This window comes from Peromyscus leucopus, chromosome 1 (genome assembly GCF_004664715.2).
Source record: "Peromyscus leucopus breed LL Stock chromosome 1, UCI_PerLeu_2.1, whole genome shotgun sequence".
Lineage (NCBI taxonomy): Eukaryota > Metazoa > Chordata > Mammalia > Rodentia > Cricetidae > Peromyscus > Peromyscus leucopus.
The window spans coordinates 35454892-35473888 of NC_051063.1; positions in this window are offsets into that span (position 1 = coordinate 35454892).

Sequence of the window (18997 nt, forward strand, 5' to 3'; positions counted from 1 at the left end):
TTGTCTGTATGGTAAGTGCTTATGGACTGAAAGTCGCAAACCACAGATTTAATTTCAGGATTCCTTTGTTCATGGCTTAAGGTATTATTCTTTTTATCTTGCAGAACATCCAAAAAGTTGCTTCATACTTTGCTTATTTTGTAGTTATTTAAAGAAAGATGTTTGATTTACTAACTAATGCTCTGGTATGGATATAATATGAGAAAATTTTCAGTTATTTATTTCTTATATACTATATCATGTAATTTATCTCATCCTGGGATCATCACTCTGTGATTAAGAGCAAGGAAATCTATCAAGAGGAGAGAATTTAATCAAAATAACCCATTGTCAAAGAACACAAAAGGAAATGAAGAAGCAAAGCCATGTCTGAGATGACATTATTCTAACAGAAAATGCTATTCACAGAACATTATGGTTCTTAATTTAGATTCCTAAGAGTCACAAAAACATTTTTGACTGTACTTTCAAGATTAAAAGCACAGGAAGACAAGCATCTGGGACTATGCAAGCTCATGACCCCAGCACGGATGAGGCTAGGATAGGAGGGTCACAAGCTTCGGGCCAGGTCATCTTCTGCCACTGTAGTAGTGCCCATCATTTCCATGATACACAGGGGCACTCTGTCTCAAAACATAAACAAGCAAATAGAAAGACCAAGGAAAACTAAAATAATAGCAAAAAGGAAACATATGGGAAGGACTTTGAAAAAGTATTTATTCTAAATAATGAAGAACATTCATGTAGCCAAGGTCATGTACAGGTAATCTGTGGTACATAACTCCGTTTTCATACTTTGGTAATTTTTCTACCTAGAAAAACATGGTCAATTTTTTCTAAATTGTAAATGTATATATACTCTTTCAGCAAATATATATTATTTTTCATATTTAAATTATACTTGTCTAAAGTTATTTATTGCATGCTGTTTATAATAGGAAAAGACTGGAAATAGCCTCTAGTTCATTGAAGGGGTCTTGTTATACTTTGTGGTTCATGTGAAGTTAGTAATAAACGTGTAATTAAAAAAAAATAAAAAACATGTAATTTGATAATTCTCTTTGCATTGAAAAAATACTGCTGTGGACCACAGAGATACATAGGAATCAGCTGACTATAACAAGCTATACCTGGAAGAAGCCAAGGCCCTTTCCAGAAGATAAAGCCAAGACTTAAAGAGTCTGGTGATACTGGCTTTTGAATATTAACCATTTGCTGCTATGCATTTCATTTATGCTATTATACCTTTCCCATTTGATTCTAAGAACTTCTAACAGTGGGACTGATCCTTCATTGGGCACAGTTTTCCCCTGTACAATTAAAGTATTTGGATAACTTCCCCCAACTGTGTTGACAACAGACATACAGGCAAGACTTCTTCTTACCAGGCTTTTGTCTCCACTTTTTAGCATTAGAATTAGATATCTGCCTTCTGTAATTATCTTCTTTAGCAAGTATCCAGGGCCAGGACCATCTCCAGGCAAAAGCATTTTATCTGAGATACCTCTCAAACATTCAAGGACAGACTGCAGATAAGACAAGCATCCAGACCACCTGCTAGTCTCCTGAATTAAGGTAAATATCCATATGGAGACAACCACCAAGGCCAGGCGAATGTTAGGTACAAACCTTTGCTTCTTGTACAAATTAAACTTAACCCTCTTTTCTCCCATAGCCCAACTAGTAGCTCTAGATTTCCCCTTTATCAATTAACTCAGAACAAAAGGGCTTTTACATACAGGGTACATCAAACTGTGCCACTGTCTGCCTAGCTACCCCTGCCCAGCCAGAAAATGGCATAGCTGAGATTATGCTGAGACAGGCTTCAAAGGAAAATAAGGCAGTTTTATTTTCACTCATGACTTATCAAATTATAGGCTCTTAACATTTTAACTAACCATTTCTGAGAATATAGTTCGAAGGCATAAATTCCCCCTTTTAGATCCATTAACCAAATTTAGCCCTCTGTTGATTCTATTCCCCATTAGTCACTTCCCTTTTGGGTTGTAAATGATAGCTGACAATTACTGCTCTTCTTGTGGATCTTATCCCCCCTGGGGAATTCAAGCCAGTTGACTTTGCCTTGCTATTGCATGCGTGTATAACTCTAAACCTCAGAGACTTGAGGAGGACCAGATTGAGGAGGACTAGATTGGGGAACTATAATGGAAAGAACTAGATGAGGAAGAACTCGATAAAAAATAACTAAGAGCAGAAAAATATAGAGAGAATTAGGCAAGAAAGGAGCTAAGTATGAGAGCAGAAAAGAAGCAGTGTAGAGAGAGAACTGACTCAGAAGAATAAAGTGAATGGACTAAAGAGTTTTGTATACATAGACATATTCAAGAATCCCTCAGATTAATTTATCCACTGCTGGTAGTGTCTCTTCTGGAACTCTGGGGAAAGACTATAGAGGGGCTGGACTCAATCTTTGATAAAATATCTTCAAGGTATGCACAGTTAGGTGAAAGAGAATATACACAGAATGCTGCAAAGTATACTATCTCTCATGGAAAACAAAAAGATTTTCATTGGCATGCTTCCATGTGCATAAACATTTTTATAAGTTTATGAAGGAAAAAACAGCAGTGGTCAAACTATGGTACACAAACATCGACTAGGCTGATAAAAGATATAGGATTGAGGTTTTTACCTGTATTTTATCAGCTACCAGAGTGCTCTAACTAGGCAAATATTATATCATAAACTTCAATGAACAAAACACATAAGCAGAGATTCATCTTTGTGAGGCTCAGCTCTGGTTTACTGGTAATACAAGCCTTGGAAGAAAAAGGCAGGGAAAATGCACATGTATGCATACTGTGGCCTACTTCAAGATATTTTGTCTATTTTTTTCTTTTTTATGTTTACATACCAACCACTGTTTCCCCTCCCTCTCCTTCTCTTGCTCCTCCCTTCCTCTTTAAAAGGTGGAAGTTGCTGCTTCTTTGTCTACATCACCTGGACACCAGTCCTAGCTTGCCTGCTTTTTTGTTTACATCCTTGTTTTCTATTGGGTTGAGATAGAATCATGCTATAGAGAGATGTCTTACCTTGAATTCATGAGCTTCCTGTTTAACTGGGATTACAGTGTATGCCATCAAATTCCACTTCAAAGTCCTATTTTCAATCATTGTCTTTTTTTTCTTCTGCTCCTAGAAGAGGGGTATATCTCAAACTCCAAGAATTCATTTCTTACTCCCTAGAAAATTGCTGGTTCTGCATAAGCAATAAAGAGGCTTTCTCTGGGCCATGTGCTGGGTTCTGCATAAACAATAAAGAGGCTTTCTCTGGGCCATGTGCCGGGGTTCTCACTATTAGAATTGCTTGCCTAATCAAGTGGGGAGGAGTGTGCTGTGTGGCTAGGGTTCCCAGAATCTCACCCCTAGGCCTCCTCAGAATAAGTCAGTCAGTAGGACAAAGTCTGAAAAGTCCAGCCTCACACACATAGTCTTACATCCCATTTTCTAATGTCTGCTGCCACATATAAGCCAGCTGAGCTTGGACACAGAGTTTTGTGAGTCCATTATTCTTCTTCTGAAGAAAGCTGGAAAGATGCCACCACCATGATTATTCAAATTTGCTAGAAGGTAAGTCCAGATGTCACTTTTTATTTTATTATCAGTCATAGGAGAGCCCGACAAATTACCTAAGCTGAACCTTAGCTCACTAGTTCACACAATAGGAGGATTCCAGACATTGGGAGCTGGAGAATTTATTCAATGATTAAGAGAACTTATTCTTGGAGAGGATTCAGGTGCAATTCCCAGCACCCCTGTGACTCACAACCATCTGAAACCTGAGACCCAAAATACCTAATGGCCTCTCTGGCTTCTGCAAGCACCAGACATGCTCATGATTCACATACCTCCATGAAGGTGGTAAAACACTCATACACATAAAAACACAATAATTTTTTTATCAAAAGATAAAGACATTGATTGATTTCTATAGGACCACAGGGCCACTTCAACTGCAATACTTTTCTAGTAATGGGCAGTCTTATGAAATCAAAATGACCCATTCTATGTTTTCTCAAGACTTCTCTTCTACATTATAAATGTCCTCCAAATGGAAATAGCATTACTTGAAAGTATCAAATATTATAATGCAAGCCTAAATCTTTATAAATTTGCCCTTTTCTGCATTTTCACAACTGCCATTCATGACAATGAATGTTTTTCTGTTTGTGTGTGAGTACTGTGTTCTTAGAGCATATGCTATACTTGAATGGTTTATTCACTTTTTCTCAAGCCAGAATGAAGCTACAAAAACACATCAAAATTTCTACAATGTAGGTAAGTAAAAGTGACTCAGAGAATGGTGATGTCATTGTGAGCACTTATTAGAGAACAAAAATTGAGTAGGGGCTGTTGTCCTCTGCTCCCAGCTCTGACTTCATTTCCTGAGGTCAGTTCTGGGAGAGGAAATGCACAGCCACACACATATTGCTGACACCCATCACAGGGCCGAACTCCCAAGCAAGGGGCTTGTGTTGCTGCATATTCATGTATGCAAATCAGGCCCCTCAGCTACAGCACTTGGCTCTGAGATTTCAAATCTGAGTATTAACAGGGATTCCTATAAGTTTCAATGAATATTAACCAAGAGAAGGATGTCAAATAGATAGTCAGTGCATGTTCAAACTTTTCTACCAGTCTATGCATGTTTCTTGTCAGAAGATGCCAGCTTCCCATATAGCATGTCTGTACTTTGGTCACCCCAGGCATGTCTTAGAAGAGTTACAAACACAGGAACCATAGTTACTACCACAGTATACCCCAGTTGTGAACACAGGACTTGGATCCCTGTGTTAAGTATTTGTTGCTCCATTGCAAATTGTTAAAAATTTTAGAGGTCAAAAACAGTAACACATTTTTCAGGGTCTATAAGCTTAGAATGAGGTATATCTTAATAGGGGCTCTAGCCCTGGGTTCATCACAAAACTATAGTAAGTTCAAGACTTGGCTCAGTGGGAGCCATTCACTTACATGGTAATTGGCAGAAGTCAGGGCTTTATTTATTTATTTATATTGATTTAGCTTTTAGATGGTAACAGAGGCTATAGTGAGAAAGTAGCAGCAAGGGAAAGTGGTACACAAAAGCCACAGTGATGCTTTCATATACAATTGTATATCTTGCTTATAACTGTCCTTTTGGCAAACTTAAGACACAAGATACATTTTTAAGATTTTTACTCCAGTTTGCTTCAGCAGTTGTACATTTAAAAAAAAAAAAAACACTATTTTAAAATTTTATTGACTCACTACTTTCTTAGTTAATTTTAAAAAGGAATATAGGGGCTGGAGAGATGGCTCAATGATTAAGAGCACCGGTTGCTCTTCCAGAGGATTCCTTGCACTCACATGGTAGATCACAACTATTTGTATCTCCAGTCCCAGGGCATCGGGCACTTTCTTTTGGCCTCCACAGGAACCATTCACATATATGGTGGTACACAGACAAACAGACACGCAGACAAATCATCCACACACATAAAAATAAAAAGGAAACATAATTTAAAAGGAATATGAACTGAGGTATACTATAATATCCCATAAAAACTAAGTTATTAAATAAAAATGCTTTTGTCAAGTGTGATATACCTCCCAATGAGTTATTGGTCAAGAGGTTTCCAGAGTTCAATACCATAGAGATATTCCCATTGTTCTTCATTATTCACTAGAAATAGATGGTAAAACTCTGATGATCAGGACACTCAAGGCTTTAGTTGTGGGACATTTAAAAATCAAGCTGAAATTGACGTGGAAGCTTTCATATGACAGAAGGTGCTGTGTAGGCTGCCATGGCAAAAAGTCACCAGCAGTCCTACCCAACCATGGACCAACTTGCCAGGGAGAATCTGCCTAATGGAACAATAGTGTCCTGGCTGTTATAGGAGCAACCAATCACTTTCTGATTGCATTTGAAGCCTGCTCCACTTGAGCGAATTGACAGATAGTACTATAAAACTCATTGAAAGTCTATGATATGGGTGTCATGGGCCTCAGGTTGAACCCAGAACTATCGTTAATCCAAATAGACATGTTGTCAGGCTGCTTTCTAAATATTTATATTTGTATTATTATTGTAATGCTGCCTTAAATCTTGGTCAGAGAAGACTCTTTACAGTTAATACAATAATTAATGCAGCTATTCTTAGTTGGTCAAACAACTGACAATAAGTTACTGCCATATGCTCAGTTGGACAAGGGATGTATATATTACCCCTCATCTCAGCCCCAAAGTTTAGTAAACATCTCAGATGTTATAACCAAAGTAACAGATGAAGTAGTGTGAAACACTCCTGTCTGGACAAAATGTCACACTAATGTGTGATGATTGTACTAATGAACTCAAAGAAGCTGTGGCTACCTTCACAAGACTGGATCCACCAACACTGAAGCATGGATGGAAGAGGAGCATATGAGGCTATAAGCCTAGCTGTGGAGCTACTATGAGTTAATAGATGCTGAGGATCAGGAACTTATTTTTTCAGTGGTGTAGCTATTGGTAAGAAGCCCATACTTTAGTAAATAACCTCTTAAGTCATGCTCAGTCAAGCATCCCTAATTAAACTCAGTAAAGACATGGAAATTGGAAAAGAATTTGTTAAGAAGAAAAACACAGATCCAGAGGAAGTGTAAGGGGGTAGATGGGGGCAGAATATAATTAAAACACATTTTATTAATGTACAAAATATGGACTCTGTTAATTTTTTAAAAAAAGTTTATTGAAACCAACATTGTAATGGAAATTGGAAAAGGACTTTTATAGCACCAATTTTGGAAACATGTAGAATGCCATAATACATTTCAACCTTAATAAATTCTTGTACAAAAATCTAACCGTAAAACAGATAGCAAAATCAACAACCAATAGTTAATTTCATTAAAAGGTAATCTAAAAACCCAGAACACAGATGCTGATCCAAAACATGAACTATGGATACTAACTCCCCAAATCCTTTTTATTATGAATTGCCATCCAACTGAAACTTCTGTTGTGGAATATTGTTTTAACTAGGGAAAGATGTGTTACATTTTTTATGCTGCGCAATATTACTTTTATTATGTGAAGGTGTGTTATATTTGTTTCTGCTGCCTTTGTCAATGATGTAAAGATGTGTTACATTTTTTTATGCTGCACTTTTTTAATTATATGAATATGTGTTGCTCTTTCACCTTCCCTGCCTGAGGCACCTGAATGATACAATAAAAACTGAATGTCCAAGAGCTGTGTAGAAGACTGATAGTCCATGCTGGTGGACAGAGAGAATAAACAGCAGGAGAAAGCTAGGCTTGAGAAAAGGAGAGAAGAGAACGAGGGAGAAGAGAGGGACACACGAAGAGTCAGAAGCCAGGCAGCCACCAGACAGACACCAGAAGCAGGAAAGTACGACATGCAAAATGACAGAAAGGTAAAAAAGCTCAGAGGCAAAACTTAGAGGAAGGGAAGAAGGTTAATGTAATTTATAAGAGTGAGCAAGAAATAAGCATAACGTAAGGCTGAGCAATCATAACTAATATCAATCTCCATGTCATGATTTGGGAACTGGTTGGTAGCCTGAAAAAGAAAACCTGTAACATTTGATGCTCTATGTAGAGCCTGCATTTTTACATGGGGCTTGAGATAGCTGGGAAAAAAAGTCAGCAAAGTAAGTAGAAACAGCATGTTGGGGAGAGATGCCTGGAGCACATAGGCACCAGCCTCCCAGAGCTGGGGCGATTGAATGCAGTTCCCAGTAAAAAACATCACCCTCACCAGGCCCAAGGGGCATAGAGCTGGCCTCTCATTGAACCAAGAAGGGGGCAGGGCCAGAAGCTAGAGCCAAGAGGGCCTTAGCAGATTAGTAGTTTAAAGTTTGGCTCGCATGTCAGAGAACACAGCTGTAGGCACTTAGTAAAGCAGGCTAAGATGGAAAAAAAAAAAATCTAAAAAAGTTATAGTGTTTTTAAAAATGAGCATAGGCTTAAGAAAGAAAAGAAAAAAGAATATAGACAGTCATAGAAAAAATAAATAGTTTAAAAATAATAAAGTCTCTAAAGAAAGAGTAAAGCAGTATAAAAAGGATAAGCCACATAAAGATAGGAAACACACGGGAGTCTGGCACCTGTAAGGTGCCTTGTTGACTTTGAATTTTTTGAATTCTGGTGAACAAATGACAGCTGCTGAGAGACATGGGACTGTAACAGGGACTGCTGAATTAAACCAGCCTAGATACTTTAGGAATGCCTTAACTTTAAAATGGAAGTCAGAAAATGTATTGGTTGGGGAAGAGTTATGCTTTTGTTTCCACAGAAACCAGAAGGCTGTGGATTCATTCAAGGTAAATAGAGATCAGGTTTGACCAGGGGCCCACTCCTGAAAATCCTGGCTACAGACATAATGAAATAAACCTAGAAAAACTACAAAATGGGAGACGTATATTTTACCTGCTCAAACATAAAACAAAAAAATCATCTTTGGCTAGCTGTACAACACACAGTCCATACTTGTGTTAGTGCAGATATGTATGTTACCTTTGAAAATTTGTGTGTTTTCAGAGCAAGTGGCCAGAAACCAAAGAAAATGGGTGGCACAGGTGACCCAGCCTCTCAGAGTGCCTCTGTTGCAATTTCTGCAGAGTTCTGTATACAGAACAGTTTCAAGACTGCTGGCTGAGATGCTCCATCCTCACAGACTATTCTATCCAGGACTACAGATAAATCTTGTGCTTCCCCATTGCACAGAGACTGGACAACAAATGTTAAGGCTAGATTTCTCAGGACTTGACTGTGGGTGTGCCTTCACCCACAGACAACAGGAAGCAATCTAGAGAATCACAGCATCTACATTTCCAAGTGGTGGGATGGGTGGTTTTTGGTTATTCAATGGTTTATAGGTGTTTGGCATCATTTGGGGGGGGGGATAGGAATATAAAATAAAAGGACAACTATTAACCTCAAATATTTATATCGGTATGGATTTTGGTATATTGATACAAATTTAAAGTTATTTTTGTTATACTGAATGTATGTTTCTAATCTGTGGTATTATTGTGTTTATGCAGCTCATTTAAAAATATAATGTATAAGAAATGCAGGTTAGTAGTTAGTCATCTATAGTAATCAAACTTGTAGTCACATTAGGTATGTTTTCAAGGTTAAACAGATATATTTAGGTAGATAGACTTCAAAAACCTATAGAATATGGCATTTAAGATGTTTAATAACCTACGGCTTTCCTTGACAATGAGACATATGTGCTCCTGGTAGTACCAACTACTTCATAAAAGGATCATGGGCACCATAGAACCTCCATAGGAAGTTTGCTTTCATTGCAGCAAGCTAGCCATTTGGACAAGAAACTGTCCTAGTTTCGACTGCTACCTGTATACTATCCAAACTGGACATGCTGGACACAAAGGAAAGCTACTGCTGAACTTTGCCAAACCAGGCAGGACAGTCCTTTAAAATTCTTGCTTCATAGAAGAGTCTGACAGATCTTTTAGGCCTGTAGGCCAAAGATGGATTCCCCAATGTTGCATAAGAACCTTGGGTGACTGTCCAGGAAGCCACATGTTTGTATTTGTATAGTTTTGGAAGCGGGTTACACTGCACTTTTATTTCAGATAATATTATACCCTCGGGGGTCTTTGATAGAGTTGAAGACTAGATAGTTATAGTTACAGTTTTCCTTTGTTGTGACCTAAGGTAAAATATGTACAGAGATTTGGACTCATCAAGATAGGATAGATAATAGAGTGATTTCTCTGAATTTGCCAAATGCAAAGGGACCAGATATTGTCAATGTAATTCTTACTTGATAACTATTTTTATTGTATATAGCCTTACTATGTTAAAGTTAAAATCTATTTATTTCTTTAGATAAAAAGGGGGAAATATTGTGGAATATTACTTTAACTATGAGAAAGTGTGTTACATTTGATTGTGCTCCCTTTGTTAATGATTCAAAGATATGTTACATTTGCTTATGCTGCATTTGTTTAATTATGTAAAGATGTGTTGCTGTTTTATCTTTCCTGCTTAAGACACCTGATTGGTCTAATAAAAAGCTGGACAGACAATAGCTAGATGGGAGAGGGATAGGCAGGGGTAGTGAGCAGAGACAATAAATAGGAGGAGAAACCTAGGCTTAAGAAAAGAAAGAGAGAAGAAAATGAGGGAGAAAGAGAGGGACACATCCAGGACCTGAAGTCAGGTAGCCAACAGCCAGCTAGGCAGGAGCAGCAGGATGGGAGGAAATGCAGAGTGAAAGAAAGGTGGAAAGCTCAGAGGCAAAATGTAGAGGAAGAAAAGGTTAATTTATGTCATAAGAGTTTAAAAGAAAGGAGCATAAAATAAGGCCTAGCATTTATAACTAATAAGTCTCCATATCATGATTTGGGAGCTGGTTGGTGGCCCCCCAAAGAAAGCCTGTTACACTCTCCTGTCACTTAATGTGGTGGAATCATTACATGTGACCTTAAAGAGAAAAATGATAAAATGAGAAAGCTGACTGTTTTCTTCAATCATAGTGATGTACAGAATTGAACCAAGTTCTCAAGCTTAGACAATGTGGTTTCAGAGGACATAAGTGGATCCACCGTGTCACTTTTATGTCCCTAAAACTCTCCTGAGCCTCACAATCTGGATGGATGTGAGATGATACAAAACAGAAACAGACCTGGGCTGTTTACAAAACCTCTGTGCAATCAAATCATCTCAAAATTTTGAGTTAAATCACCCAGAATTATTATTACTCACCTATTGGGGAAATTATTAAGGCCACTCCACATAGTTAAAAGGGAGATTTATTTAGTGGCATAACTTACAAATGAAGGAATAGGCAGGTTGTGGGTTCTAGGAAAGACACAGCGCAGTCCAAGAGAGCACTGCACATCCTGATCTCCGGTCTTCAGGGCCCTCTCTTGGCACCACGTTGTAGGCGTGATAGTTACCAAAGCCTCAATGGGGCTTGGAACTTCCAGACCAAAGCTGGAATAGCTACCCACTACACTCACCCCAGTCTTGAATAGTGTAAAATTTCATCCATTTTAATATTAAGCCAGAGACTGAAAACCTAATGCCTTGCTCGTTGTATATAAAAATCTGGCAAGTTTTGTTTTGAAGATTCTAGATAATCACTGTTCACTAATTTATTTATTTTTATTAACTTAAGAAACATACTAGTGAGTAACAGTTTCAAAAAAACACCATAGACTAGTCTTGATAGTTGCCTGCAGTCTCTCTTCATCACCTTCCTTTTTGAGTTTAGAATCTCTGTACTGGATCTGCAAAATGGATAGTGACTCTTTAACATTTATTTTACTTCAAAGATCAGATTTCCATCAGACCCCAAACAGCTTGGTCAGTTGTTTTCCTTTAATTAAACTTAACTATCTATCTTCAACCAGACTCAGTAGGAATCCAGGAAGGACAGGACCAAGGTGCACAGATGAAAAATGGGAGAATCATCATCAACAACTTAGTGTATTTCTAGCAATTTGCTAGTATTTTCAGACATATATTATAGGAATGTTTATCTTAATCTCCTCTGTTTTTGAACACTCTTAGTGGTTATGGCAGATGGAGAGGAGAAAATAAAGCCATGATAAGGCTCTTAGTAGTTATGGTAGATAGAAGGGATAGAATAAAGCCATGATAAGACTCTTATTGGTTGCAGTAGATGGGAAGGATAGACTAAAGCCAAGATAAGACTCTTAGTGGTTATGGTAGATGGAGCAGATAGAATAAAGTCATGCCAAATATTTCATTTTAGTGGAAGGTTAAAGTTCTTTGCTTTTTCATGACTGATAGTATTAAGTTGAGGGTCTTTCTGAACTTTTTTCTCTGAAACTTTTATAAACAGACTTGGGATCGTACTAATCAGAAAATAAAAGTATTTCCTCCAACTTGTTCTGTCAATGATATTTGCAACCAACCCCAGTGTTTACTTAATGTGGACTTATTTTTTGCCTGTCATGTTCCCTGCTTTGAGGATGAGAATCACATAGTTCTGAGTTTTTTTACTTATCTTTCTGAGAAGTACAAAATAGCACAGAATGGCTAAGCAGCTGTCATCTTGTCCCAGGGCTTGATAGACTACAATATTGTACAGTTTACTCACCCATGGGTGACTGGTGAATGCAAGCAAAGATCATACCTTTTTTCTGATTTATATCATATGAACTATGGAAGGTTTTCTTGAAAACGCCATTTGGGGAGACACTATTCTCTGTTGCTGGGGGGCTTCTCTCCAGGTTCCCCAAGCCCCGCAGTCCCACAATCCACGTATAAAATAATCACTCAGATGCTTATATCACTTATAAACTGTATGGCCGTGGCAGGCTTCTTGCTAACTGTTCTTTTGTCTTAAATTAACCCATTTTTATAAATCTATACCTTGCCACGTGGCCGGTGGCTTACCAGAGTCTTTACATGCTGCTTATCCTGGAGGTGGCTGCAGTGTCTCCCTCCTCAGCCTTCTGCTTCCCAGAATTCTCCTCTCTCCTTGTCCCACTTACTTCTTGCCTGGCAACCTACTTCCTGCCTGGTCACTGGCCATCAGTGTTTTATTTATATAGAGCAATATCCACAGCAATTCTCATCTTCAGTCATGCTCCAGAATGGCTGCAAGTCAGAATCTCAGGTTGCTAACATCTATAGTCTCAAGTCAAGTCGAATAAGTTACTCCAAGTTCATTGAGTCAAGGAGAAAAATCAACTGGGAGGCCTTAAAATTAGATAATTTCCTTATCCTCAAGAAAAGAAGTGAGTGTTTCAATATAAAAACTCTAGCTAGTTATAATCCATCAATATTTCAGCAAAAATTTTCTTGTAAGTTCCTATTTTTTTCATTTAATGTCATTTGTAATGATATATACTGTTCTATACACAGACTACTCCTTTTCCCATATGCTGACTTGTCTTTGGAAGTCTGTGATATCTCTTCTATCAACCTGTTCCAGATTTGACCCTTAAAGTGACAACATTTGGTCTGGAATCATGGAATAATTTGAAGTAAATATAAACTGCATTCCATTATAACCACTGAGATCTAATTGGTGCCTTTGAGAATTCACTGAATTGCCCTTTTTCCTTTCTAAAGTACTTCATGTTTCTTTACTTATTTTCATCCCACTTGTTCTACTTAATTTAAGGGAAATGCTACCTCAACTTCTTTAAATGATTCTCTACAATTTTTCTGCTGTAGTTCACCAACTGTCACATAAGAAAAAACATTTACTACATATCTCACAAAGGTCACTGGGTACTGTTAGCAAAGGTCACTGGGTACTGTTAGCAAAGATATACCGTCCTCACAAACTCAGAGTTGATGGAATAGATGGAATCTAAGTTCCAATCTGTATTCCACACTACAAACTGTACTTTGCAACAATTTGGCTACATTTTTTCTAATTCATGATAGTATTTGCTGTGGGACGGTCTGTATGTCAAATTGCTCTGATTGGTCAATAAATAAAACACTGATTGGCCAGTGGCCAGGCAGGAAGTAGGTGGGATGAGGAGAGAGGAGAATTGTGGGAAGCAGAAGGCTGAGGCAGAGAGACACTGCAGCCGCCGCCATGACCAGCAGCATGTGAGGATGCCGGTAAGCCACCAGCCACGTGGCAAGGTATAGATTTATGGAAATGGATTAATTTAAGCTGTAAGAACAGTTAGCAAGAAGCCTGCCACGGCCATACAGTTTGTAAGCAATATAAGTCTCTGTGTTTACTTGGTTGGGTCTGAGCGGCTGTGGGACTGGCGGGTGAGAGATTTGTCCTGACTGTGGGCAAGGCAGGAAAACTGTAGCAACAAATGGCGCCCAATGTGTTGGCAAGAGTTTGTACCTAAAACCTGAGAAAAAAGATTCTAAAACAGAACTAAAAACAGCTTCCTAATTGTCTCTCTCAAATGAGCAGCAGCTGCTGGTTTGAGTTCCTGGCGGGTTCCTGGCGTGTGTGCTCGATCTGCAGTATGGCGGGAATGAGGCCTCTGCAAGTGGCACATTAAGCTGCATGGTGGATTTAGCCTTTACTAGTACAAAACAAAAAAAGAGGTTTCTGGGCTACGCGCTGCTTGGATAAAAGCATAGACCCAGGATGGCTCCCAGAGCTGGCGGAAAAGGTACCACCGCCATGTTGGGAAGCTGAAGTGGGAGGAGCCAGCAGCCACAGCGCCGTTTCAGGCTTAAAAGGCTGCTGTTTAAAACAATAGGCTCAAGGTAATATAAAACATAAGCCACATAAAGATGGCTACCACACAGAGAACCTGGATTATGTTCTCTTTGATATTCGTAACTGAAGAGAAACATTTGATTGCAAAAGCTGTTGAGTTATGCCAAAATGTGTATTTTAAAGGTACCTTAACTTCAAAATTTGGATGTAAGGATATGTTGCTTTGGAAAGGAGGCTCTGCTTTTGTTTCCACAGAAAGCCAGAGGCTATGGATTTGTTCCAGATTAAGATACATCAGGTTTGACCAGCCAAGACCACCTGAAAGGTCTCCGATGACACCATGGCCCAGATGATCCAACATCCAGAATCGTTTCAAGGCAACTGGCTCAGACAATACGGTCTCACGGACTACTCCATGATCCTAAAATTTTCTTTGTGTCCCCATAAAATACAGCGCCCCCTCCAGCAGGAAGTAGTAAGAGAAGCTACGCCCAAATTCCCAAATATACCAAGCTGACTTTGGAGATGTGTAAAAGTTAAAACCTTCCTTTTAAAAAAAAGAAAGGGGAAGTGCTGTGGGACGGTCTGTATGTCAAATTGCTCTGATTGGTCAATAAATAAAACACTGATTGGCCAGTGGCCAGGCAGGAAGTAGGTGGGATGAGGAGAGAGGAGAATTGTGGGAAGCAGAAGGCTGAGGCAGAGAGACACTGCAGCCGCCGCCATGACCAGCAGCATGTGAGGATGCCGGTAAGCCACCAGCCACGTGGCAAGGTATAGATTTATGGAAATGGATTAATTTAAGCTGTAAGAACAGTTAGCAAGAAGCCTGCCACGGCCATACAGTTTGTAAGCAATATAAGTCTCTGTGTTTACTTGGTTGGGTCTGAGCGGCTGTGGGACTGGCGGGTGAGAGATTTGTCCTGACTGTGGGCAAGGCAGGAAAACTGTAGCAACAGTATTTGTATCAGAAACAAAAATAATCAATAAATAAATACTGTTACGTTTTCTGACCCACACTTGTGAAGATTGAATATTACTATTCCCACTTCACATATGCAGAATTTGAGACTTAGGTAAATTAACTTTCCTATGATAATATATACAAAGAGTGGGAATACAGAGACAGCAAGTAGAGAACACAAAATTAATATCTTGTCTGTAAGGACACACAGGCTTGGTTATTTCTGTTTATTTTCCCCTAAGCCATGAACTATGGTTACATTGCAGACATATTTTTCTTAGGAAAAGCCTCTGTGGTTTCCCTAGGCTGAACTAGATTGTAAAAACCGTTTCTCCCACTGTTTGTGTTTTCACAGGTTTCTTCAGGGATTTATTCTTTTCCTCCTCAAGGGCCTCCATCATGTTCATAAGGGCTGGTTTAAGGTCTTTCTCTTGTGCTTCAGCTATGCTGTGATACTCAGGGCCAACACTCTGGGCTCCAGTGAAGACATACTGTCCTGGCATTATTGATTGTGGTTTTACACTGACATCTAGGCATCTGGGTTTGGGCAGTTTATTTATTTTTATTTAATTGTTCTTTGGATCCATGCTTCCCAAAGCAGTTTGATTTGGCAGCTAATGCTCTGTGAGACCAAATCCCTTCTTAAAGGCTGAATCCTGAGTCCAAATCTTGCACTCTTTTCTCCTGTTCATGTGTTCCTGAGTTTTTTTTTTTTTTTTAATCTATGAAAAACACATATAGTTTCAGGTTCATTTTTATAGACTTTCTATTTGCTGTCCACTATGCTGGACTCTGGTATTATAATTATGAACATTCATATTTTCTTTAAAAACTTCTTCCTTATTACCCCATCTCTTCCACTTAATTTTCAGTTTAAAAATATATCATTTTCCTATCATGGGACAAAAGAAAGGAAATGTCTTGAGGATAGGCTTATTGGAAAGCATGATAATAAGCTATATATAAGATATGTACTTGAAAAAAATCACTACAATTGTTTTTAGCATTTAATTGTAGAATGCACTGAAAATAGCACTATTAGTAATAAGTAATAAAATGGCAGATTTAATGGTTAAGCCTGTCTTACTAGATAGCTGAGTTCATTGTCACTTACTTCTCTCTTAATATGGAACCAATGCTGTTCTTCATATATGTTCCATGCTGAAACATTAAGTATACAATATTTAGGAGTAGCAGACACATCTCAGCATCCTGATCTACAGTGTTTTTCTTTTTCTTTTTTCCATGAACACTTTCAGTTCTCAATTTACCAAAGTTACATTTTACCCATTATTTACACTGAACAAATTATAGCAAAATTAATCAAACACAGAAATTTCTGTTTCAATTCAGGGGCTTTGTAAGAAGAATGTGTACTTTAAACCATACAACATACATGATGTTCTTTCATAGTTTATCTTATGGCTACATATGTATCTCATTTGTCACCTTTCTTCTTTATAATTTGTAGACATTTGTTTTTCCCGCTGATGTCTTTGTGTAGTCATTTATGTTTCCTTATCTATTAACATAACTGAGCAGTTTTTTGTAACTTTAATTTCTAAAATCTATTGCTCCTCATATGAGTCATACAACTTGAGTATACCAGGAATTCCAAAATGAGACATTGATGGCCATAACTAATTCTATTCAATTTTGTATCTTACAATCAAAGTAGTGTGTTATAGTTACTAAACCTTTCCTGAAGGTTATATAATGAAATAAGCACCTGGCTTACCTGTCAGAAACAATCTTCCCTCAATGATCTTTGCTTCCAGTTCTCTCTCTTTTTCCAGTTTACAATTTTACACTTCAATTTCTAGAAATGTACAAGGAAAAAATTTTCCATAGCTCTCAAATTATCCCACTTTTAGATGACCTCTTTTTTTCTGATTTTTTTTATTTTATAATTTAATTTAATTTTACATATCAGCCACGGATTCCCCTGTCCTCCCTCCTCCTGTCACCACCACTCCTGCCCTCCCCCCGGCCTCCCCCCAGCCTTCCCTCCAGCCCTCCCCCATTCCCATCTCCTCCAGGGCAAGGACTCCCCTGGGGATTCAGTTTAGCCTGGTACATTCAGTCCAGGCAGGTCCAGTCCCCTCCTCCCGTCACCCAGGCTCATCAAAGTGTCCCTGCATAGGCCACAGGCTCCAAACAGCCTGTGCACTAAGGACAGGTCCTGTTCCCACTGCTTGGATGCCTCCCAAACAGTTCAAGCTAATCAACTGTCTCACTTATCCAGAGGGCCTGATCCAGTTGGGGGCTCCTCAGCTATTGGTTCATATAGTTCATGTGTTTCCACTAGTTTGGCTATTTGTCCCTGTGCTTTTTCCAATCATGGTCTCAACAATTCTCGCTCATATAATCCCTCCTCTCTCTTGTAAATTGGACTCCTGGAGCTCCACCTGGGGCCTGGCCATGGATCTCTGCATCCGATTCCATCAGTCACTAGATGAGAGTTCTACCATGACAGTTAGGGTGTTTGGCCATCCAATCACCAGAGTAGGTCAGTTCGGGCTTTCTCTCGACCATTGCCAGTAGTCTATAGTGGAGGTATCTTTGTGGATTTCTGTGGACCTCTCTAGCACTCTGCTTCTTCCTATTCCCATGGGGTCTTCATTTATCATGGTCTCTCTTTTCTTGTTCTCCCCCTTTGTTCTTCATCCAGCTGGGATCTCCCACTCCCCTAAGCTCTCTTTCCCTCAACCCTTGCCCTTCATTACCCCCCCCATGTTCAGTTTGCTCATGTAGATCTCATTCATTTCTCTGTTGATGACCTCTTATTCCATGTCAAAATTTGTTTCTTTTATTACTTGAGGGTCCTACACAAATTAGGCAAGCACTCACCACTGAGAAGTAGTCTTGCCTCTCATTGTTGCTTAATGTAACTTTATTAATGTCCACACCCTATCCAATATCAAAACACTCTAAAACAGTGTTTAAATTAGTACTATATTAGATTTCCCATTTTAATATAGTCTGTGAAGACTTTATAACTAGAGGAACATGGGTCTGGAGTCTCAAAAAAGGAGCTGTAGTTGAAAGGACAAGATTCATCACACTCACACTTCTGGCCATTGTTCACAGCCTTCGACCGGCTTCTTGTAAATATGATCTGAAAATGATTACTTTGGGTGATCACTAATTAAGTCTATTCATGTTTACAATAATACCAATGTGAGAGTGCATAGTTGTTCAAAATTTATGTTTTAATTGATTGTTTCAACTTTCTTGTAAATGATATTATACCATCATAAGTAATTAATTTTCTTACTTTTTCTATCACTGAAAAATGGGTTCAAAGGAATGTCTGGTAGTTATGGAAGAGTCATTCTGATCTCTCTTGCTCAGAGGGAGAGTTTCTAATATCAAGGCTGATATACCTTTCCCCAGTTCAAAAATAACTAATGAATCATCCATGGGAACAGGATCATTGGCAACTGGGCAAAGCATCAAAATCACTTAAAGGAAAACAGTCCAGTTTCTAACAAGTAATTCTTGTTATGTCAGGTGTAAAAGATTTATTGTCAATTTTTATTGTCAATTTGTTATGCAGTGAATAAATTATATAGGTTTACAATAAAAAATATAAAATGCAAGGTTTCTCATGTTTCTTCCAGGTATGATGAGTATCTACATATTTTTTTATTCACTCAAAACTACATACTACTGTGAACAAAACATTCACTCTCTCTCAAAACTCATCTCATTTTTTTATGAAAAGAAGATATTGATATTACCAAGAAAAACTTGGTAACAGTTAGATAATACAATGAAAGATCATAAGATAATTCTCACGATACACTTAAGAATGTCGAGAGCACTATTATGAGCTTTAAATTCCAAAGACTGCCATTTGACAATGTT